This window comes from Oryctolagus cuniculus, chromosome 10 (genome assembly GCF_051225735.1).
Source record: "Oryctolagus cuniculus isolate XC-2025 breed Fujian yellow rabbit chromosome 10, ASM5122573v1, whole genome shotgun sequence".
Classification (NCBI taxonomy): Eukaryota; Metazoa; Chordata; class Mammalia; order Lagomorpha; family Leporidae; genus Oryctolagus; species Oryctolagus cuniculus.
This window is the reverse complement of record NC_142876.1, coordinates 20,626,551-20,645,029: the sequence shown is the minus strand read 5'-3', so window position 1 is coordinate 20,645,029 and position 18,479 is coordinate 20,626,551.

Genomic DNA, 18,479 nt, shown 5'->3' with positions numbered 1-18,479 from the left:
AAAGACCTCGTGTTCAGTTGCTAGCCCCTTAAAGAGTCTCCCCAAAGCACCCGTGTGTGTATCACTCCCTTACCCCACGGGGTGGGCAGAGTTGCCGTGGGCTGCTGCCTCCCCCAGGCCTTATAAACCAATTCCGTCATCATCTGTACTGTGGCCACCAGCAACAAAACAGGTGACTTCATGGGTACTGAGGGGGAGACAAATATTCAATAAAGAGTTGGTTTTCAGGACAAAGTCCTTGTTTCCTGCCTGCCGTTCTCCACGATTTCCCTTAGTGGCTGTCAACCTGCACTGGGGGCTTGATCTCACCCAGTGAGAATCCAGGAAGCTGGATCTCACCCAGTGAGATCAAGTGTTGGTCAGGCGGGACCCTGGGCTCCCTTGGAAATGGGAAGGAGCTGTACCGGGCAAGGACTTGGTCTCACTGCCTCGCACGTGGCTGTAGGTAGCCTGTGAGTGCAGTGAGCTCCGTCCAGTGGGCTTGCTACTTCCACTGAGGAGGAGACCTTGGGTCCCTTTTAGATTCGTAGCCTGGAATCTGGGGTCCATGTGCGGGTTTTAGGGAGACCAAACCTGAAGTTTTGAGTGCACTTTTCATCTCGGTTTGTGGCATAGAAAGGGGTTGAGTTCATAGTCTTCCTTATTTCTCAGGAGTTTGTGACCTCAAAAAATACTGAGTGAGCCTCTTTTTTTTTCCTCAGAGATGGAGCACATAAGAAACACTACAGGACAAGGATCTGTGTGTGTGTGGGTGGTGGTGGTGGTGGTAAAACTTTGCCTTTAAAACCCACCAGTGGGCCGGTGTTGTGGTGTAGCAAGTAAAGCCTCCACCTGCCACATCGACATCCCATATGGGCATCAGTTTGAGTCCTGCCTGCTCCGCTTCTGATCCTGCTCCCTACTGATGCACCTGGGAAAGCAGTGGAGGATAGCCCAAGTGCTTGGAACCCTGAACTAATATGGGAGACCCAGAAGAAGCTCCTGGCTCCTGGCTTCAGCCTGACACAGCCCCAGATGCTTTGGCTAGTTGGGGAGTGAACCACGAGATGGAATATTTCTCTCTGTCTTTCCTTCTCTTTCCATAACTGTATATAAATAAACATAAATACATAATATATAATTATATATTTATAATATATATTATGTGAGAAGATATTGTGAAGGAAGACAAGTAACCAGTGTCAATGTCTCATTTCTATCATTTTCTTCTCCTTCACAGGAGATCAGATGCATATATAATACATATTTATATTATTATATATAATATATTCTGATATAAATTATATAAATATATTATTTATGTATAAATATAACTAAATCTTTTAAATATATAAATATGTAAATAAATCTTTAAAATATAAATAAAAAATAAAACATACCTGTGGTTGTGGTTCTTTGCTCCTTTAGCTTTCTGGTGAGATAGGAAATATTATGGAACTCTGTGGCTACTAATGACAGGGAATGATGGAAATTAATTTTTCTCCTTAATAAATCTTATAAGAGGGATTTTGCCTTCATGGAATACTGTCTTGGGAAACTGAGGACTTAAGCCAAAACAAAATTTCCTTTTATTCTCGTTCCAACTTGCTTTGTAATTGGTCAGTCTTGGAGCTGGCACTGTGGTGTAGGGGGTAAGCTGCCCCCTGCAGTGCTGGCATCCCATATGAGTGCTGGCTCAAGTCCTGGCCGCTCCACTTCTAACCCAGCTCTCTGCTATGGCCTGGGAAAGCAGCAGCAGATGGCCCAAGTCCCTGGGCCCCTGCACCAACGTGGGAGACCTGGATGAAGCTCCTGGTTCCTGGCTTTGGCCTGGCCCAGTCCTGAGAGTTGCTGCCATTTGAGGAGTGACCCAGTGGTGTAAGGTATCTATCTCTCCCTCGTCCTCTCCCTGACTCTCCTCTGTAACTCTTTCAAATAAATTAATAAATATTTTTTAAAAAACTAAGTAATTGGTCGATCTTGGTCCTAGATGTTTTAAAGAAAAAGAAAATGTTCATTAGAGTCGTGGTTACAAGTAACTTGCATAACAAACACTAAGAGTTCACAAAGCTTGTTTGTCTGACCTTTTCCTTCATTGAACACTAGAGGGCGGAACATACCAGCGATGGCTCTGTTCACCACTAGGCTCAGCAGCTGGGTTGGCCGGCTGTGTTTGTAGTGGGTGTTTTGCATCATGTACACAGAGATCAGCAAAAACATGGATGAAAAGGGCCTTGCTCGTTTGTACATTTGTCAGGGAGCCGCAGGAGAGTCCCAGGGATTGTTCCGGTCAGGAGGCTGTGGCTGCTCCAGTAGGAGCACTCCTAACCAGGCCCTGTGATTGGCAGAGGAGCCGCTGCCTGGCAGGTCCTGAGGCTCTCACCAAGGATCTTGGCTAGAATGAAAAGCCAAGCTCAGTTCCTTTCCCCGCAGGTGCCTAAGTGGCTAGGGTAAGAGACGTGCTCAGAGGTGAGCAGGCAGGCCAAGGCATCTGTGAGGTCTGTCCTGATCTCCTGTGACGGAGAAGAAATCGATGGCGAGGAGACATTGACACCGGTTCCTTGTCTTCAGTTGCACTCTCACACGCCTTCCACATGCGTCTGCCGGGCACCGATCACAGCTGGGGACAGGTGCTTCAGAGGACGGCCTTGCACCGTCAGGTGTAAGGTGCAACATGAAACTGATGACTTTAACCACTTTCTAAGTGTAGAGTTTCGTGGCATTGTCCGTTCACATTTCGTGCACGTATTCCAGACCTTGTCGTCCTCCTGCACTGAAGCTCTGTTCTCCACAAATCCCAACCTCCCATTCCCCCACCTCCCAGTCCCCGGTAACCACGGTGCCAGTTTCTGTCTCAGTTTGCCTACTCTGGATACCCCTTATGAATGGACACATCCAGGATTTTTCTTTTTGCATCTGGCTTATTTCACTTCACGTGGCTTCAGACTCATCCTTGTAGCATGCATCAAAATGTCATTCCTTTTCATTCATTTACCTTAAAAGATTTATTTATTTGAAAGGCAGAGCAATGGAGGAGGAGGAGGAGGAGGAGGAGGAGGAGGAGGAGGAGGAGGAGGAGGAGAGAGATCTTCCATCTACTAGTTTACTTTCTAAATGTCCACAATGGCCAGGGCTGGGCCCGGCTGAAGCCAGGAGCTAGGAACTCCATCTGGGTCTCCCAGGTGGGTGGCAGGGGCACAGGCACTTGGTCCATCTTCCACTGCCTTCCCAGGTGCATTAGTAGGGAGCTGGATTGGAAGCAGAACAGCCCAGCCTGGAACCAGTGCTCCAATATGGGAAGCCGGCATTATAGGCAGAGGCTTACCCACTGCACCACAGTGTCGGTGCTGTATCAGCCCTTTTTGAGGCTGAATAATATTCTATTGTATCATTTACCCCACTCTGTGAACCCATGCAACCATCTGTTGATGCATATTTGGGTTTCTTCTACCTTTTGGCTATTGTGAGTAACACGGCCATGAGCAGGAGCATGTGGCTACTTGCTCAAAGCTCTGTTTGCAGCTCTCGTGGGCACGGGCCCGGAAGTGCTGGCCACCATCTGCTAACTTCGCATGGGACTGAGGAACTGCCACACCTTTGTCCACAGCACCTGCCCGGGTTCACTTTCTCTCCAGCGCCCAGAGGTTCCAGTTGTTCTGTGTTTTTGCAAACACTTGCTGTCTAGTGCCTAGCTTTTCTAACGTGGTGACATTCAGCGTTTGAGGGCTGCCTCATAGACATGGGCTCTGGTATCAGTTGTAGAGCAGGTGCCAAGGGAAGGGGCTGGGACGGGGAACAGAAGCTACCTGCTACTTTTATTACTTAAAAAACAAAACGAAGCCAGTACTCTCCAAAGACAGATGCCGCCGAGGGAAGCACTGAGCCCTCCTTCCAGGGACAATCCAAGGCGTCCTGAGCTGTTGTGAGCAGGCAGGCAGCTTCCTTACAGCCCTGCAATATAACGTTATCTCTCTGCCCATCAGTCTAGAGCATCCATCTTCCCAGGTCTCAGCTGGGACTAAGGGGAGACGCCATGATGAACTCGTGATGTTAAACCATATGGGGGGGTGCCACACAATTCCGACGGCCTCACGCATGCTAAGGCACCACACTCTACCTCATAGAAGAGGCTAAGAACAGGGTGCTCTTTGGGCTCTCTCCTCTTTCTCTCTCTCTAAGCCACCCTCTGGCCCGCACTCACCTTGAGTAAATCCCCTTCCTACTTGTGCCCATTGCTATACCTGCATTTAGAATTCTCATCTATGAGAAGTAGATTGACGGATGATCACGGCCAAGATGAGCCAGTCCCAGAGTGGGGCACGGACTGGGTTTTCTAGCAGTCAGTGGTAAAAGGAGCTGCGTCATCTTTCTGGTGGGCTCACACTGTTCCCCGGGGGCAGGCAGTGGGGCTGGGGCTGGTGTGGCCGTCTATCACTTTTCCCATCCACATTTGAGGATCCAGAGGCTCTGAGCCTTGTGAGGGTCCCATGTGGTGGCAGAGCTGGGACCTGCAAGCCCCCTGATGGACAGTTTCCCAGCCTGGGCTCCTCTGCCGGCTGGAGAACACAATGGGGGGGCCAATATTTAGGCAAGAATGAATAAAACAAACCCTCAGGCTCTGGCCTCTGCAGACGACAGGTGGGGTTCAAAGCAGCTGCCTTACAAGGCTAGATCCCTAGAATCCAGAATGTCAGAGCTCCAAGGAAGGGTCACCATGATCTATCCCACACACACACCTGTCCCGATGGACAGACAGGGAAACTGAGGCCCAGAGTCGGCCTGGAGGCTCGTCCCACCTTACCCTTATTTACTCTTGGGGAAGGGCAGGCTTGCTCCTGCTGCCTGCATCCAACAGTCCCGCCCCAGCTCAAAGCACTTCTACAGTGCAGCAAATTGCTTTCAGAACCAATTCAGCAGACACGCGAGAGGGTCAATCCCTTCACTCCATTGATATGTTTTTGACTTTGACTCAAAACACCCCCAAGCCTCTGCATGCGCCCCACACTACAGACCTGACTGCGGATGACTCACAACTTGCAGGAATTCCATCTGCCCAGAGAACACAGATTGCCTCCATGGAGGGTCTGCCAAAGGATCTGTGCTCCCAGATAACTTTAAAAGTAATTTCCAAAGACACATGAAGCGATGCCAGTGCCTCGGACATGTGACACACCTGCCTGGGAGAGTGCCACGGGAGATGCCAGGAGCCCCAGATGGCTGCACTCCGTCATGGCTTCCACAGTCAGCCACCACGTAGCTTTCACATGAGCTGCCACAAGACAGGAGCTCCCTTCTGGGAAAAGGCTGCGGAGCTGGGGTGGCAGGGAGTGCCCCACCCCCATCCAGCTACCCTCGACGTCACAGCCAGGTTATCATCACTTACCCACGACATCACAGCTAGGTCCTCACCTCCTACCCATGACGTCACAGCTAGGTCCTCACCTCCTACCCACGACATCACAGCTAGGTCCTCGCCTCCTACCCATGACATCACAGCTAGGTCCTCACCTCCTACCCTCGACGTCACAGCCAGGTTATCATCACTTACCCACGACATCACAGCTAGGTCCTCACCTCCTACCCTCGACATCACAGCTAGGTCCTCAACTCCTACCCACGACATCACAGCTAGGTCCTCAACTCCTACCCACGACATCACAGCTAGGTCCTCACCTCCTACCCATGACGTCACAGCTAGGTCCTCGCCTCCTACCCACGACGTCACAGCTAGGTCCTCGCCTCCTACCTACGACATCACAGCTAGGTCCTCGCCTCCTACCCATGACGTCACAGCTAGGTCCTCACCTCCTACCCATGACATCACAGCTAGGTCCTCACCTCCTACCCATGACATCACAGCTAGGTCTTCGCCTCCTACCCATGACATCACAGCTAGGTCCTTGCCACCTACCCTCTACATCACAGCTAGGTCATCACCAGCTACCCATCACAACTAGGACATCACCTCCTACCCATGATGTCACAGCTAGGTCATCACCCGTGTAGGACAAGTAGAAGCCGCATGTGTCATTCTGGACACAGGTGATGAGGAAACAGGCATGTCTTCTCTTCCTGCTCGTTCCCCATCAGGCAGCTGAATACAAGTGACTTCCCCATCCCTGCAAAGTGGGAGCCACAAGAGGGAAAGAGCCTGGGTCAGAACCAGTTCTGTCCTTTAGCAGAGCAAGAAAGAGACTTTCATCCATCAGGCATTTGAACTATGGAGATTTCTCTGTTACAGCAGGGAGTGAGCACAATCATTACTCTTGCAGTGGACCCAAGTCAGATTTCACCAAATGTGAGTGTGGAGGTGCAGAGCCCAACACATGCTGTCACACTAAGGCGCTTGATACACACGGATTGCTGAACTAGGAACCAAGTCTCTGGGTGTGACCAAAGGGAAAGGGAGTCCACGCATGCAGAGGGTGTTCTCCTACGTGCTGACCACTGATTTTCCAACTGCGCTCAGGGATAAGTGGACATGGCTTGGAGCTGCCACAGAGAGAGGGTCTCTGGGAATGGATTTCTGAATCAACTGAGGTCCTATTATCCACAAACAGCTCAAAACCCAGGTGAAGGGGCCTCTCCTGCTAGGTGAAGTCAGAGGTCTTGGCCGGCTGATGGGTGTGTAAATAGGGCCACATTTGCATACCTAGTTGCTACCTTGAAAGGCTACCTTCTGGAATGGGAGAGCTGGAGGCAGTGTGGAGTAGCCTGGTCTATTCTTCATTTCACAGGCAAGGGAGCTGAAGCCCAGGAGTGGGGATGACTCACCCAGCACCCCTTAGTTGTCGGCAGGTGCACACACTCCATGACGGAGAGTGTAGACTATGGGTGGTGCAAAGGAAGCCAACTGCCTGGAATTTAATGCCAGCTCTGCTCCCTGGTAAATTCCCCATCTTTAAACTGGGGCTCATCAGAACAGAGCCGTTTTGTGGGGTTGTCATGGAGATTAAATGAGATAATACATGCCAAGTGCTCAGGGGAGCCCTGACCCGCAGGAAGGACTTGGGAAATGTTGTGGCCGTTTAGCATCCTCATTATCCTCACGCAGAGTTCAGACCGCCCTTTCCTGTGTCCGTGGTCTTTGACCTTCAGAATAAAGACATCCTGCACCAGGGAAAATGGAGAACCTTGCTGCATCGTGCACGGCACACGAGGCCTGAGAACCCAAAACATTTGACATGAAAAAAACGCATGCTCTGTGGCACATGCGCAGTGACTGATTCACTAAGAGCAGAGAATGCAGCTTCCGCCCGGCCCGGGAGCGCTGGCAGGAGGGTATAAGGTATCTTTGTTCCTCACCGAGTAAAGGAAGAGAGACGGCACTGAGTGTAACATTAACCCTGAACAGGCCGGAGAGGCTGGAACACGAGAAGCAGGCCAAGGAAGGAACAGGGCCAAACGCTGCTTCTCCCTGGGAAGAAACAGAAAGCGTGGACTCTGGTGAACTCAGTGTTGCCAAAGAACTTGTCAGGCTCTGGGAACCCTAGCCCGCCGGGCGCTTTATGAAAGAGGCCGGAATCCATTAGGGCGTCGTGAAACAAAGCACACTCGTCCTCTCATCGAGCTCTCCTGGCCCGACCTTCACTCCGGGGCAGAACTCCTTAATCCAGCCCCGGCAGATGGGCGGCTGGCTTGCTTGGACACTCCTGAGCCGGGAGACCCAGGGCCCACACCCAGGCCGCTGACTCGGTCCTGGGCAGCTTCATTGTTGCAGAATCCTTCCCTTGGCTGAGCCAGCAGTCTGCCCATGTTGGCCCATTGTTCCTGCATTTACCTTCTGGTGTGAAACATAAGAAATCTCCCTGCTTTCTCCTTCTATGTGGTGGGGAGTGAGTGGAGTTGGACCTCCCCAGGTCGACTGCTGGCCCTGAGCGTCCCGTAGCTCTTGCTCTAGCTCCCTTGCCTTCAGTGGCTTGCTTTCAGAGAGGCACTGAGTGTTCACACAGCTCTTTGAAGCTTTAGGTCAGTAAGTGTCATGGAGAGTAGAGCCTGGGACTATTTATCCAGGAGACGGTAGCAACAATGGTCATAGTTTGAATTCAGCTCTTCGGGTTCCCAAAGTCTTTTATCATCTAAATATCTTTATTTCTTCCAGTTGTCCCCACTTGGGCTGGCACCCCGCTGTACCCCATTCTGGATGCCTCCTTTGCAATGCTTCTCAAAGTCCTCACTATCCCATCCACTTGTCACGTTGTCACTGGTCCTCACCATGGAGTGATGAACAGGACATCCCTACATGGAGAACAGGTACAGCCGGCTCCAGCTTTAGGAGTGGTGGGATCATAACTCCAGAGGAGCTGGGCCATGTGGCAGGGAGGAGGCACTTGGGTACCCCAGGAGGGAGGCAGGGTCAAGGCATGGATCCCAGAAGTGGCTGCTCCAGGACTGTGGTATGTGGGTGCAGAGAAAGCCAAAAGAGAGATTTCAGCTTTTTTGAAGACTATTTAAGCCATTTCCAAAGGAGCAAGAAGCCAACCAGGATGTGATGGAATTATTCTGACTTCAGATAAGAAAGCACGGTGTGGGAAGGCATTTTTCCTTGTCTTGGGCCCTTATTTGCCAACCTTGGTCAGTACTACAGTTTCGTGGAAACAGCCTAAGTTCATGCCATACACACGGAGGGTGGTGCCCATCCACTGAGTGCTTGCAGTCAACTATAAACTTTGGATTTTTTTTATCATGAGATCCAGCCATCCTAAACAAGTAGAGCTAAGTTTGGGACTCAAACGCAGAAATTGACAAGAAATTAGCCCATTGCTCACCTAGTTGTAAGTACTAAGTAAGTGTTAGCCATTTTAGTAGTAGTGTTAGTTTATCCACCTTAGGTTTCATTTTCCTGGCTTCAGGAACCTTGGGTGGAGGTAGTTTTGAGTCCCAGCTCTGATTTACACACACGCACACACACACACCCTCCCAGCCTCAAGGGAAGCACCTGTCTGGCCAATGTCTCTCTGAGTCTAACGTGGTGATTAACTGATCAAACTTGGAGCGCCATGCACTGACTGGAAGAAACTCCACCACCCTGTTTTTCTCTTCTCTCCAGAAACATCACTCTCCCAAACGTCCAGAATTTCACGAGAAAATTCTCCCTCTGGGGTTAGATTTGTCCTGGTCTCTGCATTCTCTATTTAGCCGTAGAAGCCTCTGGAGAAACCAGATGTTAAAGCCCAGGAATGGTGAATAGCCTGGGTTTTGGGGAGAAGGTGAAAGCAGAAGGAGGCTCTGATAGAACAAAAAATACATTCGGTGTCTGCCCCCAGCTCCTGGCACACAGCTCCTGAAACCCTGCAAATTCCTGAGCAAGACGGGTGTTAGTGCAGCTTCTGTTCTCATATTTGGTCGTTGGCCCCGACTGCTGACACAGAGCCCCTCAGTCCTTGGGATTTTCTGGGCAGTAGCACCTGCTCTCGTGAGGGGACTCCACGGCTGCTCACTGGAAGGCCCAGGCCATGATCAGTGCCTTGCAACTTTCAGTTCCAACCTCCGGGAAGGGGTAAAGGGAGGAGGGTTCAGTTCGGAGTTGGCCATGACTTTGTGTGAAGCCCGTGGAAAATCCCTGTGCTGCAGCATTGAGAGTATCTCTAGGTTGTTGGAGGTGCTGGGTGGGTGGTGCACCCAGGGGGGACTGGGAGCACACCCTCCTCGCCCAGGCCTGGCCCTCTGTGTCTCTGCCCTCTGACTGCTCCTGCATCACGTTATACCCTTCTGCAACAAACGGGTGTCCTAGCAGGTGACGTGTTTCCCTGAGTTCTGTGAGCCATTCTAGCCAATGGGAACTGGGGGAACCTCTGAGTCACAGCCGGTTAGTTGGGAGTGCAGAGGACAACCTGGACTTGCAATTGGGGGGCAGCCTCATGGAACTGAACTTTCAACACGTGAGGTCTGCATGGATTTTAGGTAGATAGTGTTGGAACCGAACTGTAGGACACCCAGTTGGTACAGAGGACTTGAGCATTGCTTGGTGTGGGAAAACCAACACGTGTGGTGTTGGCACTGACACGTTGGAAGTAGACAAGAAAGCCCAGTGAGCTTTTCCTAGGCAGAGGCTAAGAGGAGACAAATCAGTAAAGAAAGGGGCAGGGCCAGCGCCGTGGCTCACTAGGCTAATCCTTTGCCTAGCGGCGCCGGCACACCAGGTTCTAGTCCCAGTTGGGGCACCGGATTCTGTCCCGGTTGCCCCTCTTCCAGGCCAGCTCTCTGCTGTGGCCAGGGAGTGCAGTGGAGGATGGCCCAGGTGCTTGGGCCCTGCACCCCATGGGAGACCAGGAGAAGCACCTGGCTCCTGGCTTCGGATCAGCGCAGTGCGTCGGCCGCAGCAGCCATTGGAGAGTAAACCAATGGCAAAAGGAAGACCTTTCTCTCTGTCTCTCTCTCACTATCCACTCTGCCTGTCAAAAAAAGAAAAAAGAAAAAAAGAAAGGGGCAGGCAGCAGGCAAGCTCCAACTTCAATCACGTCTCGCACTTGCCCGGGGAACAAGCTTTGGGAAGTGCACAGAAAGATGCAGTGGGTTGAACAGTGCCCCCCGCCCCCCCAAGCAATACAACCACATCCTGATCCCTGAAAGCTGTGAGCATAACCCTGCTTGGAAAACAGGTCTGTGTGGATGCAAGTGAAGGGTCCTGAGATGACCCCATCCGGAGTTCTCCTGTGGGTTCAAAACCCCATGAGAGTGTCGGAAAGGTAAGGGGAGATTTCAGACAAAGAGGAGACCCTCAAAGATGGAGGAGACCTGAGGGCGATACAACAAGGCAAAGGATACCGGAACTGGGAAACTGGAAGGGGTGGGTAAGGAGGGATTCTCACCGGGAGCTCCCAGAGGACTCCTGGCTTTGCCGGTGGCTTGATTCAGAACCTCTGGCCCCAGTGCTGTGAGGGAATCAGTCTTTCAAGGCACCCCATGTGTGCTACTTTGTCACAGCAGCCACTGACACTAACACAAGGTGCATTGTTGTGTCCCTGCGAAGCCCTTCTCAGAGTCTGAAGGATCTGCCCAGAGAAGGAAGCCACATCTCAGCTGCCTGCCTGTGTCAGAATCGTGGGGAAAGAGTGAGGCTTAGTAAGCAGTGGACAAGCTTGAACACGTGATGGGGGAGTTAATCTGTCACTAGGTGAAGGATAATACCTGGGTGAGCAAGAAGCATCCTGAGCTCATAACAGACAAGGAGGCCTGACAGACCGAGAGCCTCACTGACAGGCCGGGCACCTACCCAGCAGCCCGAGGGGAGGGAATCCACCTGCAGCGGCGCCATCTTGGATCCCTATGAGGCGGGAACTGGCCCGGCAGTCGCTCAGTGCACACGGCTGGGAGCCTGCCTGGGGCCTTCCTGTCTGCCTGAGGAGAGACTTTGTCTTCCCTGGCTCTCGGTTCCCAAAGCAGGCCAAAATGATGATGCTCCAGCTCGGAGAGTACTGCTGTGAGCTAATTAGTCATGGCTGTGACACATGAAACTTTTTTTATATAGTCCCCAGTGTGGTTTTTCATAGCGTCATAAATACACAGACAACCCAAGAAGCTGTCGATGTGATGGTTTCCCTGCTTCTGCCAAATTAGCCTGGAATACGCCATGGTAACAGACAACACCCGAATCTCAGTGGCTTAACACAATAAAGGTTGCCATGGGCTGAGCCGTGTCCCCTCAAAAACCCTCGTGTTGCAGTCCTGACCCCCAGTACCTCAGAACAGGACCACATTTGGAGATGGAGTTGTTAAGAGGTGATTAAGTTAAAACGAGGTCGTTGGGCAGGCTCCTATCTAATGTGTGCCCATGGGAGACCAGGAGAAGTACCTGGCTCCTGCCATCGGATCAGCGCGGTGCGCCAGCCGCAGTGTCCATTGGAGGGTGATCCAACGGCAAAGGAAGACCTTTCTCTCTGTGTCTCTCTCTCTCTCTCACTGTCCACTCTGCCTGTCAAAAAAAAAAAAAAAAAAAAAGGCGAAAACATGGACACAGAGGCAGAGGAGGGTGATGTGGAGATACAGAGCGAAGGAGAACAAGGCAAGCCAAGGAGCAGCTGAGCTCTCCCTGCTGTTCAGAGGGAACCAGCACTGCCCACACTGACCTCGGATTTCTAACCTCCAGCCCAGGGAAGCAGAGAGTTGTTGGAGCCTCCTGTCCTGTGCTACTTACCTGACAACAGCCCTAGCTCTGGCAACTAACTGGCTGGAGCAGGCATAGACCTCTCTCTGTTTTGGACATGGATCTTGCTCATGTTCCCAAAACAGGATCATGTTCTAGATTCCAGATCTTAATAAGTGCTTAGTATTTGTTAAAGTTTGTTGAATTGATACTATAAGGACATAATCAAGGTCCACGCCATATATCTGTGGCATGTGGATTTCTTCAAAGTCCTATCTTCAAATGATTTGTCTGCAATTCTAATTGTTAAGTGGGGGGAACTCTGCTGAGTCCTAGTGGAATGATGGTGCTGACCTTTTCCTTGTCTTGTAACAGACGATCCAAGCTTATTGGGAGTCTCTGGTTATAAAGTAAGAAAAACTTAATCTGATCCAGTGTAGAGAAGAGGACTTTTTTTAAGGAGTTGGACAATCAAGTCATGATAAGGGTAGGTCTTTCTGGGCTTCAGAAACAACTAGAATGGAGATTTGAGTGATTTGAGTGACACCAGGGCCACTCAATCTCTGTCTTTCTCCTATTCTCCCCCGGTCCCCTCTGTTCCTTCCATCTGTGCCTCCCCTTCACAGGAACTTCCTTCCCTCCCTACTAAATTTCCTACTGTGTGTTGGCTTCCTCTGCACTGCTGGGACCTGGCTACTGGATCCTTTCCTTAGCTCCACTTTGGAAAACCCTGGAGAAGCCTTTAGATGCAGTGTGGTGGGTGCTCCCTCTGGCCCAGCCAAGGGTGGCCAATAGACTGAATACCCTTGCCAACTTGGTCAGATGTTTACTCTGACTCATTTGGCTGCCATTCCATTAACAGTGGCCAGGGGAAGAGCTGTGTGGCAGGGTGGCCAGTGGGCATTGTCTTTCAGTATTCATTGGAAGAGAATCTAGGACCCCCCCACCACCAATTTGTGCTCACACACAGATAACCCTTTTTTCTTAGATTCCTGCTCCTGCCTCATAGTTGATTCCTTGACCACACATCATGGTCAATGCTCAGAATTACCCTTGTTGTATCTCATGCTGATCTCTGTCATGAAATCTCCTGAACTCCTACAAGTGCTCATTCTACCAGAAAGCCAGACCACTCTCCACAGGTCAGAGCCCATGCCCATCACAGGCTGGACAGGGTCTAGGACTGGGAGGGCACAGCCCAGCACCCAGAAGACCTTGACCTTGATCCAGAGCCCTGGAGCAGACACCTGGGCACGAACCATCACTTGCTCTCACCTCTTCAGCTGGAACCTATAGTCTGAAGTCAGTCCTAATTACACCCTTGATGAATTTTCTCATCATTCTCCCTTCTTTCCCTTGGGTACACTTGTCACAGCTGAATCCAAGCTTTATTGTGCACAGGGTGGTTTATGTCCCTGCCCCCACCCCTGCTCACCACTTAGCATAAGGGCAGGCTTTTCCTCATACCACATACCCAACATCTAATACATTACCTGGAATAGATCAGGCACTCAAGTGAAATGAGGAATGAATACGTGAACAGGCCACTGAGTAACCAGGGCCTGCAGAAGTATAGCAGGGGGATCTGAACCAGAGAAGGAGTTGGGAAAGGCATCCCTAAGGATGACACTGAGATGGGGACCTGATACTTTGATGAGAAGCAGCTGGAAGAAACAGGCACAAGTCTCCAAGTAGCCAGGAGCAGCAAGGGGTAAGTCCCCTGGGCAGAGAAATGATAGTATTCAGACCTAGAATTTGACTCTCCAGACACCCTATTGCAGCCAGTAGCGTCCCTGACTTGGTTCTGTTTGGAGAGATTTTAGTAGATTAATGGTTTTTCTGCTCCAATGTGGTTAAAATTATCACTCAAATGCTTGCACCACATCAGAAGATTCTTAATATTTAATATTCCATTGACTCTCAGGAGGAAACTAAAATTGCCTATTAGTCACTTGGTAGCTGGTACCAAACAATGACGGCCAGCCCGTGTGCGTGTGTGTGTAGGGTGGATAACCAGAAATGCAGAATGGCTTAGAAGTGTTGAGAAAATAAACAAGTCAAAAGATTAGGAAGGAAGAAAAGCAATGAGTCATTTGTTTGAATTATTTGATTGATTCAGAATAGACTAAACACCACACATGGGTAGAGTTGATGCTCTTAAAACCCCAAAGAAAGCCCTGTATCCATTGTGCTAATTCACAATATGCAACTGCCTAAACCAAAATTGCAGCTCTGCTGTTCTTGGTACAGCCAAAGCCAGAGATGAACCAAAAGCAGCTACCACCTACCTAAGGCTAAAAATGCTTTGCATGGCTGAAGCCCTCCCCTCCAGGGTGGAAACCTCAGAGCACTCACAAACACGCAATGGGGCCACCGTGTGTAGTGGCCTCACAGAGATGTTTCCAAGTTAGCCACACATTTTTGTGGCTGTCCTGAATCCCATCACATTCACTAATCACACTTCAGACCATCTGTCAATCAAAAGAACCATGTAGGTGGTAGTCCTAGCAAGACTGTGCAACCCTGCTCTTGTCTTACCTGGCTTTCTTTCCAGTGGCATCCCAAACGTAGCCTGAGCTCCTTCTCCTTCTTCTTGTTCCCTTCTTCCCCCACCACCATTCAGGGGGTGGGAATAGGAGAGATGGCCACAGGTTGTCCAGGCCAATTTTGCCCCTTTACAAGTTGTCTTGTGGCCTAGAAAGTTGTCCTTCCATGACACTGATCCCACCCACCCCCCAAGGATACCTAGGATTCAAGGAACCCCTGACTGTAAAATGGCAATCCTGGCACAGAGCCGTGTTTGACTACCAAGCCCCTCTGGCTCCCCTAACAACCCATGTCATTCCTTCTCCAAGCCAAGTTCAGGAACCCATCATTTGCACTCTCCCACCGCACTGCCTCTGACAACAACAATTCTCTGGCACATTTTCCTCCAGATTTCCATCTCAGGTGGGTATCTAAAGGTTGAGAATCCATCAAGGTGGGCATTGTTGGTGGTTAGAGTGGCAATACGCATTTCAGAGCCCAGAAGCCGGGCCCCCAAGGCAAGGGTAGCACCTGGGCCTCCGTGCTGGATGTGCTGCAGTTACTGAGGGATACCCATTACAGCTGCAGCAGGTGCACAAGGCTGAATAATGGCTCCTAACATGATGGGCCTTAATGCCCGCCCCCTGTTGTATTTCCTGCTGCTATGGGAGATTGCCACAGCCTGGGTAACTTACAAACAACAGAAATGCATTCAGCTCACGGTTCTGGAGGTTCAGAAGTCCAAGCATGGGGCCACAGCTGGGGAGGGTCTTCTTGCTATGTTACCACGTGGTGAAAGATATCACATGATGAGACGGAGGAGGAGAGACTGAATTCAGGCCTCAACCCGTTCCTACCCGGCTTTAATAAACTCGTGAGGGAGGGCTCCACCCCGTGACCTCACCACGCCCGCTAGGCCCCACCCCCCAGCACTGTTGCATGGGGAATTAGTTTCCAACACGTGCTTTTCGGGGGACTACATTCAAATCATAGCACCTGCAAATGTTACATTATTTGGAAAAAGGGCCTTTGCAAACGAGGTTAGCTTAAGGAGCCTGAGGTGGGGGAAACTATCCTGTTTTATCTAGGCCCCCAAAGCCATCACATGTCTCCTTAAACAAGGAGGCAGAGCAAGATTAGAAACACACAGGGGAGAGAAGGCCAGTGCTGTGGCTTAGCAGGTAAAGCCACGGCCCACATTGCTGGCATCCCTTATGGGCACCAGTTCAAGTCCCTGCTGCTCCACTTCTGATCCAGCTCCCCACTAATGCACCTGGGGAAGCAGTGGAAGATGGCCCAGGTATTTGGGGCTCTGCACCCACGTGGGAGACCTGGAAGGAGCTCCTGGCTTCGGAAAGGCTCGGCTCTGGCTGTTGTGGCCATTTGGGGAGTGAACCAGCAGATGGAAGACCCCTCTCTCTCTGTAACTCTGCCTTTCAAGTAAACAAATAAATCTAAAAAAAATAAAAAGCACACAGAGGAAGACATACCATGACCTTGAAGGTAGAGATTGGAATGGCAGGGACACAAGTTCAGGGAACAGTGGCAGCCACTAGAACTGAAAGTGGCAAGAAGAGACTCTCCCCCTGGGGGACGTCTGGATGCATGCAGCCCTGCCAGCACCCCGAGGTTGGCCCAGTGGCTCTGATTTCAGACTCCCGTCTTCAGGACTGTGAGAATAACCTACTGTTGTTTTAAGTCATCCAGTGTGTGGTTTGTTGTTCCAGCAGGCACAGGAGCTGACACGCCAGGAATGGAACCTAAACAGAGGTATCGTGTATGTGAGACACACCTTCCTTCCTGGGCCTTTCCCAGAGCTGGGTGTGGCTAGCAAACCTCAGTACTTCATGTCAGATGGAGATGGCAAGTGAAAGGCATGAGAGCAGCAGGCACAGGGCTTCGTAAAGGCAGCGGTGAGCCAGGGGCAGGTGGCTGGGAGCAGCAGCTAGGCCAGCGCTTCTGTTAGAACACATGCTTCATGCAGACAGCACAGGCAAACCTGGAAGACATGATCTTAGGCTAACAATGGGCTCAGTCGCTTACAAACTTCTAACAATGGGAGATGCTCGGGTGTAATGAAAGGGTTGGAGCATAGCTCCACACTCATCTAATGCAACCCACCTGTCACAAAGCCCAGGATCACATGTAGCCAGGAGGCAAACCTCACCTGAAGTCTCTGACTCTCGGCTCCTTGTTCTCTGTTGGTTTTGTTTCTGGCTCTGTCTACCCAGTGTGGCCCAGGAATTCATGCCATCTGGGGGCTTTGCTTCTCTGGCACCAAGTGAGGCATAGTGAAGTTCGAGTCATCCCGAAGTCATGACCAAGTTCAAACCTTTTCACTGGAGTGGGTCAGAATCAACATCAGGATCATGCTGGAGAACACGCGCCACTCCATGGTCCCCTGCTTGCTCTGCACGAGTTGAGAGAGCGAGCTTCCATCTTCTGTTCCTGCCTCCAAATCCTTCTTCGTTTCTTTGCCCCGTCCCAGACCCAGAGGCCAGCCCAGCTCTCTGCAGAAGGTCTAGGGAAGGAATGTTTTACCTCAGCTGTGACAGAGGGGTCCCTGCCAGTGGAGGAGACCCAACACAAGAGGGTGCTTCTTGGACCCTGAGAACTGTGCCTCATGGGCTGGCCATGACCTGGCACAGAATTGAGGACAGAGGGAGGGTTTGGCTAGGAGGTGACAATCAGGTGGAGTCCAGGACATTCTGAGTTCTCATGTTTTTTTTTTTTCCAGAGTCTCAGCTTCAGCCACTCGATCCTGACCACTGTCAGCTACCTGCGAGGGGCCCTCATCCACCCAGGCCCCCAGGGCTCCTCCAGCCTCCCCACAGTGCGAACTCCTGGGTGCTTTAAACTGCTGCACCTGGCTCCCACCCCAGACTCTGATTTATGTGGTCTGGAATAAGGCCCAGGCACTGGTTGTTTTTCAACACTCTCCAGGTGGCCCTAATGTGCAACTGTGGATGAGGTCCCTGAACTGGAAGTGGGGTTTGGATTGGGATTTTTTTATCTTGCATGAAAAGCCATGGCCCTCACCCCCGTCATAGGCTTAAATAAGCTAACGCAGCACTGGATGGTTTATTTCTGGCATGTTGCACATATTGTAAATATGCAGATTTTAAAATGGAACCACTTCTTAAATTTTTAAAATTTAAAAATGTGTATAAGAAACAGAGAGAGCTCCCTTCCACTGGCTCACTCCCCAAATGCCCACAACACAGCCCCTGGCTGGGACAGAAGACAGGAAACAGGAGCTCAATCCAGGCCTCCCACGTGGCTGGCAGGGACCCATTACTTGAGCCTCACTGCTGCTCCCCAGAGTGTGCGTTAGCAGGAAGCTGGAGTCCAGGGCTGGAGCTGGGATTGAACCCAGATACTCTGCTATGTGACATGGACATCTCAAGTGCAAGGCCACACGCCTGCCCCAATGCAGCTGCTTTAAGTGCATTATTTAGAAGTATCCAATGATATACGGGCACTGCAGTGCTTCAATACCCAGTTAAAAATACACAAATCAGCTCTTTTCTAACAGAAAATTTTAAACTATTTGAGTTTAAATCATTTAAATTTAATAATTTGAATTTACATTTTCATGATCTTTCCCTCACAGAAGTGGACCCCAAGGTAATAGAGCCTCTATGCTTTAAAGCCTTTTGTGGATCACCCACAAAAAAAGTAAAAATATCGACATAAACTGAAACCTTACAAACAAACCTCTCCCTGTGCCCTTACAGCTGTAAGTACTGAGAAGTTCCTTCTTGGTGGTCACTGTTAACGTTAGCCCATTAGTCAACATCACAGGGGCAGGCGTTTGCAACCCCACATCCCACGTCAGCCTGCCTGGGGGATGTCCTGGCTCCAGCTCCTGACCCCAGCTTCCTGCTAA